We start from the raw sequence: 9,759 nt of genomic DNA, 5'->3' as shown, positions 1-9,759 counted from the left end.
AAAGCAACTGTTACTTGTATATTTAGAAGACATTAAATGACAACAGCCTCTAGTTAAGATACGACCCATATAAGTACATTAATTATATTCCAGCAATATAAAGAGGTTTATGGCTGTCCACTATAAACGTTGACATCCTATTCTCCATGTGTATCCCTCAATAAAATATTTAATTACCGCCTCATCATAAAAATGGTATTTGTATATGAAAAAAAAGAAGCAGCAGAAGTGGAGGAACACACAGTGTTCAACATTTAAGTAAATGTAGTATACTACCTGTAAAATACCCATTGCTACTGTAGTGAATTAATTATTTTAAAATTTAATTACGACGGAGAGCTAGCCCGTAAATAACACACCCTCAGAATTATCGGCCAAATTAAACTCCGTGACGCCTGTGTTGTCGCTGGTTGTTGCAGTCTCTGAAAATATGACATGACGTTCATTATTTCAAAAAGCTGCTTGCCTTTCAAAATAGTTACTACATTAGCTGCCTACGAAAAATTCATCATCTACCATATTGGACGGAATATTCTTACCTAGAAACGTTGCGTCACAATCAAAATGACTAGTGTGGCCATCTGAATAAAGTTTAATTAAATTGTGTATTTTTGTATACACAATTTCAAATTTATGTTCGACAAAAGGCCCACCGCCAGTCTGGAGCCTATGCTTCCTTAATGCAGCATAATATTTTCTGGTCTCTTCCTTAAGTGTGTCATATTTCTGTCGCAGCTGATCACTGGTTCTGCATGATGTTGTTTGTGAATTGTAGAGATCGCATACTTTCTCCCATGCTTTGTTCTGAGATTTGGAATCATATCTAATTGGTCAAACGACGAAAACTTAATCATTTAACCAATTTCAAGAGATATTTCACAATACATACATTACAAGCTTAGTTAAATGTTTTGACTGACCTTTTCACTACATGATACTGCATCCGTTTTCTTGTTCTCTATTATGCTTCTGAAATCGTGAACGATATCGACAAGCTTTAACACATCTTCCGGGGAATAATTTTGGGCTCTCGATCGCTTTTCATTCATTTTAATCGAGCTCTATGGTAGATTAAGCAGGTCTACCCGAAGGGGCACCGAAATTTTTTGAAACAGGTGCGGAACTCGAAGTAAATATACAAAATTTTTAAAAAAGTCACTGCTGCATTTTATTCGCATTTGCACATTATAACCGCCACGGATCCTCACACAAGAAGAAAAACGAGAGCTGCTATCACTGATTGCCGTGTCGCTGCAGATATGAGTGGCAGCTGAACTCAATAAAACCGTAGGGAGCGATGCAGTCCCTTTAGATCTAGACACAGTTTGAAAGTTAACTAGCCGGCCTCTGTGAGCGAGCGGTTCTAGGCGCTTCAGTCTGCAGCCGCGCGACCGCTACGGTCGCAGGTTCGAATCCTGCCTCGGGCATGGATGTATGTGATGTCCTTAGGTTAGTTAGGTTTAAGTAGTTCTAAGTTCTAGGGGACTGATGACCTCAGATGTTAAGTCCTATAGTGTTCAGAGCCATTTGCACTATTTGAAAGTTAACTACGTCCACCGTTAACCGTCAGGAAGGAATAGATTAGCTATTATGAAACGAGTCCAAGTCGAGTATATGTAGGCAGTGCAACTGGTCCATGCAGTTACCGTCCATTAACTGTCACCTATGCACTCCTTCTTCAGGCCACAAGTGGCCCATCGGGACCATCCGATTGGTTGGTTGTTTGGGGAAGGAGACCAGACAGCGTGGTCATCGGTCTCATCGGATTAGGGAAGGATGGGGAAGGAAGTCGGCCGTGCCCTTTCAGAGGAACCATCCCGGCATTTGCCTGGAATGATTTAGGGAAATCACGGAAAACCTAAATCAGGATGGCCGGACGCGGGATTGAACCGTCGTCCTCCCGAATGCGAGTCCAGTGTGTAACCACTGCGCCACCTCGCTCGGTCTGGACCATCCGACCGCCGTGTCATCCTCAGATGAGGATAGAAGGGGCGTGCGGTCAGCACATCACTCTCCCGGCCGTTATGATGGTTTTCTTTGACCGGAGCTGCTACTATTCGGTCCAGTAGCTCCTCAGTTGGCATCACAAGGCTGAGTGCACCCCGAAAAATGGCAACAGCGCATGGCGGCCCGGATGGTTACCCATCCAAGTGCCGGCCACGCCCGACAGCGCTTAACTTCGGTGATCTGATGGGAACCGGTGTATCCACTGCGGCAAGGCCGTTGCCCAACTGTCACCTATGACCGCAGAAGGATTCTAGAATTCTCTGTTGAAATATAATTATCCATTCTGTGCAAAAGAACTGTGTCCATAGCAACCGGTATGTATTTCGAAAACATCAATGACGCATCTGTCGGAACTGCAGTAAGCTTAGGTAACCGGGTCGGTGGCGTACTTCAGAAAAAGCTTTTGACTAGGCACCACCCTAAAGTGTCGCTGTTGTTGTTGTTGTTGTTGCGGTCGTCAGCCCCGAGACTGCTCTGATGCAGCTCTGCACGCTGGTCTGTCCCGTGCGCGCTACCGCATCCTACAGCAGTTAGAAATTCCTTGCTGTATTCATCTCTCGGTCTCCCTATACAATCTTTCCCCTCCCCTCATACTTTCCTTCATCGCCAATATGGACTGTTCCTTTATGCCTCACGATGTGTCCTACCAATCTACATCTACATCTACATCTACATCTATACTCCGCGAGCCACCTTACGGCGTGTGGCGGAGGGTACTTATTGTACCACTATCTGATCCCCCCCTTCCCTGTTCCATTCACGAATTGTGCGTGGGAAGAACGACTGCTTGTAAGTCTCCGTATTTGCTCTAATTTCTCGGATCTTTTCGTTGTGATCATTACGCGAGATATATGTGGGCGGTAGTAATATGTTGCCCATCTCTTCCCGGAATGTGCTCTCTCGTAATTTCGATAATAAACCTCTCCGTATTGCGTAACGCCTTTCTTGAAGTGTCCGCCACTGGAGCTTGTTCAGCATCTCCGTAACGCTCTCGCGCTGACTAAATGTCCCCATGACGAATCGCGCTGCTTTTCGCTGGATCATGTCTATCTCTTCTATTAATCCAACCTGGTAAGGGTCCCATACTGATGAGCAATACTCAAGAATCGGACGAACAAGCGTTTTGTAAGCTACTTCTTTCGTCGATGAGTCACATTTTCTTAGAATTCTTCCTATGAATCTCAACCTGGCGCCTGCTTTTCCCACTATTTGTTTTATGTGATCATTCCACTTCAGATCGCTCCGGATAGTAACTCCTAAGTATTTTACGGTCGTTACCGCTTCCAATGATTTACCACCTATGGCATAATCGTACTGGAATGGATTTCTGCCCCTATGTATGCGCATTATATTACATTTATCTACGTTTAGGGAAAGCTGCCAGCTGTCGCACCATGCATTAATCCTCTGCAGGTCCTCCTGGAGTACGTACGAGTCTTCTGATGTTGCTACTTTCTTGTAGACAACCGTGTCATCTGCAAATAGCCTCACGGAGCTACCGATGTTGTCAACTAAGTCATTTATGTATATTGTAAACAATAAAGGTCCTATCACGCTTCCCTGCGGTACTCCCGAAATTACCTCTACATCTGCAGATTTTGAACCGTTAAGAATGACATGTTGTGTTCTTTCTTCTAGGAAATCCTGAATCCAATCACAAACCTGGTCCGATATTCCGTAAGCTCGTATTTTTTTCACTAAACGTAAGTGCGGAACCGTATCAAATGCCTTCCTGAAGTCCAGGAATACGGCATCAATCTGCTCGCCAGTGTCTACGGCACTGTGAATTTCTTGGGCAAATAGGGCGAGCTGAGTTACACATGATCTCTGTTTGCGGAATCCATGTTGGTTATGATGAAGGAGATTTGTATTATCTAAGAACGTCATAATACGAGAACACAAAACATGTTCCATTATTCTACAACAGATTGACGTAAGCGAAATAGGCCTATAATTATTCGCATCTGATTTATGACCCTTCTTGAAAATGGGAACGACCTGCGCTTTCTTCCAGTCGCTAGGTACTTTACGTTCTTCCAGCGATCTACGATAAATTGCTGATAGAAAGGGGGCAAGTTCTTTAGCATAATCACTGTAGAATCTTAAGGGTATCTCGTCTGGTCCGGATGCTTTTCCGCTACTAAGTGATAGCAGTTGTTTTTCAATTCCGATATCGTTTATTTCAATATTTTCCATTTTGGCGTCCGTGCGACGGCTGAAGTCAGGGACCGTGTTACGATTTTCCGCAGTGAAACAGTTTCGGAACACTGAATTCAGTATTTCTGCCTTTCTTCGGTCGTCCTCTGTTTCGGTGCCATCGTGGTCAACGAGTGACTGAATAGGGGATTTAGATCCGCTTACCGATTTTACATATGACCAAAACTTTTTAGGGTTCTTGTTTAGATTGTTTGACAATGTTTTATGTTCGAATTCGTTGAATGCTTCTCTCATTGCTCTCTTTACGCTCTTTTTCGCTTCGTTCAGCTTTTCCTTATCAGCTATGATTCGACTACTCTTAAACCTATGATGAAGCTTTCTTTGTTTCCGTAGTACCTTTCGTACATGATTGTTATACCACGGTGGATCTTTCCCCTCGCTTTGGACCTTAGTCGGTACGAACTTATCTAAGGCGTACTGGACGATGTTTCTGAATTTTTTCCATTTTTGTTCCACATCCTCTTCCTCAGAAATGAACGTTTGATGGTGGTCACTCAGATATTCTGCGATTTGTGCCCTATCACTCTTGTTAAGCAAATATATTTTCCTTCCACTTTTTTAGTCGAGTGGTGCAAATACTTTTCCTCCGTTTTTCGATTCCATATATCTTCATTTACTACACGATCTTTTCGTCCAACATACAAAATTCGTCTGTAGCATCGCAGATCAAAGCCTCCATGACATTCTTCTCTGAACTGTTAAACGTTCAAATGTCTCTTCTGTACATGGCTACACTCCAGAAAAATACTTTCAGAAAAGACATTCTAAGACTTAAATTTGTGTTAGATGTTGAACTATGTCTCTTCTTCGGAAACAATTTTCTTGCTATTGCCAATCTGCGTTTTCTGTCCTTTCTACTTCGGCAAAAGTCTCCTACTAATAGACTCTTCTACTACTACTTTCAGTTCCCTGTAGTTATCTTTGCTATCTCCAAGATTACAAATTGCGCATTCCAGCCAGTATTGTCAAAAGCTTTCCCTAAATCTACGAATGCTACGAATGCTAAATCTACTTACCTTTCTAAGGTAAGTCGTAGCACAAGTATTGCCTCGCGTGTTCCTACATTTCTTAGTAAACCAATTCGATTTTCGCCTAAGTCGGCTTCTACCAGTTTCTCCGTTCTTATGTGAATAATGTAAGTATAGTAATGAAAATATTACGATGTCGTCTGAGTCGAAATTTCTCAATTTTTCTGGTGGGCGGAGCGCAGCACATTGTCCTGCAAAGAAGGGAAGCTAATATACAAACACGGAAGCAATATCCTATATCCTCCAACAGACGCGTAATACGGCCATTATTGTTTGTATAAGTAATTTGTCCACATTTACTGAAGCGCTGTAATAAAGGATTTAACCAAAATACAAGGACAAAGTTTCAGAATTCAGTCATCGCAGATAAAAGGTGAAAGTTGGTTATATTAACGTGGGGTCTGGAAACGCTTTACTTCCACGTCAGAACTCGTTTCTTACAAATCTTAACAGTGCTGTCGGTGGCAGAAGATTTATCGCGGCTTACCACATGAAACTCGTTTATACACGAAATATTCAAAATTACCTCTATTTCGCTTTATAGATGTACCAACCGGCCACTGAACTGAATTCCGGAACGTGAGAGGATATAATTCTCAGGGTAAGTTAATAGCCAACATCAAATATTAATATCTGACGACGAAGATGTGGTGCACAAATGGGTAAAATTAGAAAGCATTCTTAAATACACCTTAGACCAGTGTGTGTGCCGAGCATGGTTTTTAGGGATGGGAAACGCTCACCGTGATTTAATAGCTGTGTCAGAAAGTTGCTAAGAAAGCGAGAGAGCTTCACCACAAATTTGAACGGGGACAAAGTCTAGTTGACAAACAAAAGCTCAGCGCAGTGAAAATGAGGGCAAGAAGCGTCCAGTGAATATGAAATTAAAATTTGCCAACCCATTTGACTAGAGGCCCTGTGAAGTTTTATGTTACGTGTAAGCGGATGGAAATTATCTGCTCAGCTGCTGATTGGTCATAGCGTCAGTGAAATGGAAGATGACGCAATGCCCAAATAAAGGATTCGGTCTTCCGCAACTGTTTCACCGCGGAAAAACGTAACGCGGTTTCTGCTTCCAGCCACCACACGATCACTAAAATTTGGGGTCTATTCTAGAAAGACTAAACAGTTATTCCCTTTTGTATTCTACATATAATTTATCAACTGTTGCTTTCAGGGCTCAAGTGATAAACAACAATTATGTTCAATTACTTTTGACACTCAGTAACAAAATAATTAATTCTTGGACATATTGAAATGACGATCATTAAAATTGTTATCTCTACACACGAAAATTTTTTATCACAGGAAAGAATGATTATTAAAAATCCTCATCAGCTCATTTAAATCCACGTTGTCATAGCTGGTCAATGCAATGAATTGGTGGAGAATAAATTTACTTTTTGAACCAATGAATAAAACTCTCATGTACTCAGTGTGAGGGTAGGTTAGTATACTAGCTTTTGATATTCAGTGGTTTTAGATCTCAAAACGCTTTTATACAGGGTGTTACAAAAAGGTACGGCCAAACTTTCAGGAAACATTCCTCACACACAAAGAAAGAAAATATGTTATGTGGACATGTGTCCGGAAACGCTTACTTTCCATGTTAGAACTCATTTTATTACTTCTCTTCAAATCATGGAATGGAAACACACAGCAACAGAACGTACCAGCGTGACTACAAACACTTTGTTACAGGAAATGTTCAAAATGTCCTCCGTTAGCGAGGATACATGCATCCACCCTCCGTCCCATGGAATCCCTGATGCGCTGATGCAGCTCTGGAGAATGGCGTATTGTATCACAGCCGTCCACAATACGAGCACGAAGAGTCTCTACATTTGGTACCGGGGTTGCGTAGAAAAGAGCTTTCAAATGCCCCCATAAATGAAAGTGAAGAGGGTTGAGATCAGGAGAGCGTGGAGGCTATGGAATTGGTCCGCCTCTACCAATCCATCGGTCACCGATTCTGTTGTTGAGAAGCGTACGAACACTTCGACTGAAATGTGCAGGAGCTCCATCGTGCATGAACCACATGTTGTGTCGTACTTGTAAAGGCACATGTTCCAGCAGCACAGGTAGAGTATCCCGTATGAAATCATGATAACGTGCTCCATTCAGCGTAGGTAGAACAAGACATCACCAACAATGCCTGCCCAAACGTTCACAGAAAATCTGTGTTGATGACGTGATTGCACAATTGCGTGCGGATTCTCGTCAGCCCACACGTGTTGATTGTGAATATTTACAATTTGATCACGTTGGAATGAAGCCTCATCCGTAAAGAGAACATTTGCACTGAAATGAGGATTGACACACTGTTGGATGAACCATTCGGAGAAGTGTACCAGTGGAGGCCAATCAGCTGCTGATAGTGCCTGCACACGCTGTACATGGTGCGGAAACAACTGGTTCTCCCGTAGCACTCTCCATACAGTGACGTGGTCAACGTTACCTTGTACAGCAGCAATTTCTCTGACGCTGACATTAGGGTTATCGTCAACTGCACGAAGAATTGCCTCGTCCATTGCAGGTGTCCTCGTCGTTCTAGGTCTTCCCCAGTCGCGAGTCATAGGCTGGAATGTTCCGTGCTCCCTAAGACGCAGATCAATTGCTTCGAACGTCTTCCTGTCGGGACACCTTCGTTCTGGAAATCTGTCTCGATACAAACGTACCGCGCCACGGCTATTGCCCCGTGCTAATCCATACATAAAATGGGCATCTGCCAACTCCGCATTTGTAAACATTGCACTGACTGCAAAACCACGTTCGTGATGAATACTAACCTGTTGATGCTACGTACTGATGTGCTTGATGCTAGTACTGTAGAGCAATGAGTCGCATGTCAACACAAGCACCGAAGTCAACATTACCTTCCTTCAATTGAGCCAACTGGCGGTGAATCGAGGAAGTACAGTACATACTGACGAAACTAAAATGAACTCTAACATGGAAATTAAGCGTTTCCGGACACATGTCCACATAACATCTTTTTTTTGGTTGTGTGTGAGGAATGTTTGCTGAAAGTTTGGCTGTACCTTTTTGTAACACCCTGTATAATGGGGATCTCCCCACTGTGTCACATCTGCATCGTCAAGCACGGCTTCAGCCAATCACCGTCTCGCTAGAGGTGAATACATTTTTATTTTCTTGCTGCGTCGCAGCCTAGTCTTGTTAATCGTGAGCAGCCACTTACCCTCATTCCCAGCCTTATTTATGTGAAAGGGACTAATGTATTGTTCTGGCCTTATCCCTTTCTGCACCGAAGCTCGCCGTTCTCTAGCGAAAGGGAAGTTTTACAATATCATTAACCACCTGCTCTCCAAAATGCATTTCACTTTAACTTGTTCATGCCAATCCATACATTGGTAGATCGTTTTGTTAGCTTTCGGTACATGAGATTAACTGTAATTGCCTTTTGCTGATATAATATAATTATTATTTTCTGAGGATCTCATACTGTATCGTCCTGTCGTTATGGATCAAGGTCCGTAACATCCGGACGCCTTACACATCTACTAACGAAAAAAAAAAAAGATTTAAAAGAAATTTTTATGCCTCAGTAATCATGTCAAAGTTTCTTGCATAACGTTAGCACATTTGTACATTTGTAGTATGTTTAATTTTTACAAAATAATTAACGAGTCATCTCTGTGTTACAGGATGGGTGACTGTATCTCTCATTAACTGTGGTCTAGTTAAAGATGCCTGTGTACCATGATTGAAAATTTTAACGAAGCTTTCTAGTATCATGATAGGGGCAACAGACGTCCTATGTTAGTAGAGAAGGAAGAATTTTTGCTATTGGCATTGCCTCTGCCACCGCCTCTGTGATCATAAATTTGAACATTTGTCAGTCATTTTGGCTACTTCGAAGGCAAAGGCGTTTTGATAATTACTGGCAATAGCCGATGGCTGATATTTGTGAGATATTCATTTGATCTTTTTTTTTTTTTTTGCTGTTTGTAATGTAAATGTATTTTTACTTCATTTAACATTCTATACTAAAAGGAAGTGAATGTATACGGTTGCCGTTTTGAGGTGTTTGCTATCAATTGTGTTATTGAAATTTAGTCTTTTCGGTTCTGGAGGCAATTTGTTAATGTTACTCTTGTATTTTTGCATTTTAAAAATAAATTCGTTAGTGTTTCTAGAAAAGTTAATAAATTAATTATGGCTCAGTATCTTTCCACTCAACACCAGCTCCCTATCGCACTTCAGATTGTAGAACGTAAACTCATGCATTCCTAAGGGTACACGGGGATGCACTTAAACAGGCTATAATGTTGAAGCCCTGTGGTCCTCGAAATATTAGTCACGTGGAAAGCAAAGCTTTTAATACTCTAATGCAGGACGTAAATGTTCAACATCTGACATACATCCACCGTTCAAGTTTTGTATCCCACTCACTACACTGATAGACTTAACATGATAAAGGTACTTCCTTCTACACCAGACAAAAACGTAAATTCTTTGTGATACACGAAAAATTTAGCTTTCTGGG

General features: G+C 41.9%; 1 pseudogene; it reads right to left on the bottom strand.

The window, feature by feature from the left end:
- Positions 1-2,110: 2,110 nt before the first annotated feature.
- On the bottom strand, positions 2,111-2,228 carry LOC126413480 (5S ribosomal RNA; annotated as a pseudogene).
- Between the last annotated feature and the right edge of the window lie 7,531 nt (positions 2,229-9,759).

Source organism: Schistocerca serialis, chromosome 7, assembly GCF_023864345.2.
Source record: "Schistocerca serialis cubense isolate TAMUIC-IGC-003099 chromosome 7, iqSchSeri2.2, whole genome shotgun sequence".
NCBI classification, from domain to species: domain Eukaryota; kingdom Metazoa; phylum Arthropoda; class Insecta; order Orthoptera; family Acrididae; genus Schistocerca; species Schistocerca serialis.
This window is presented reverse-complemented; position numbering and strand designations above follow the sequence as displayed.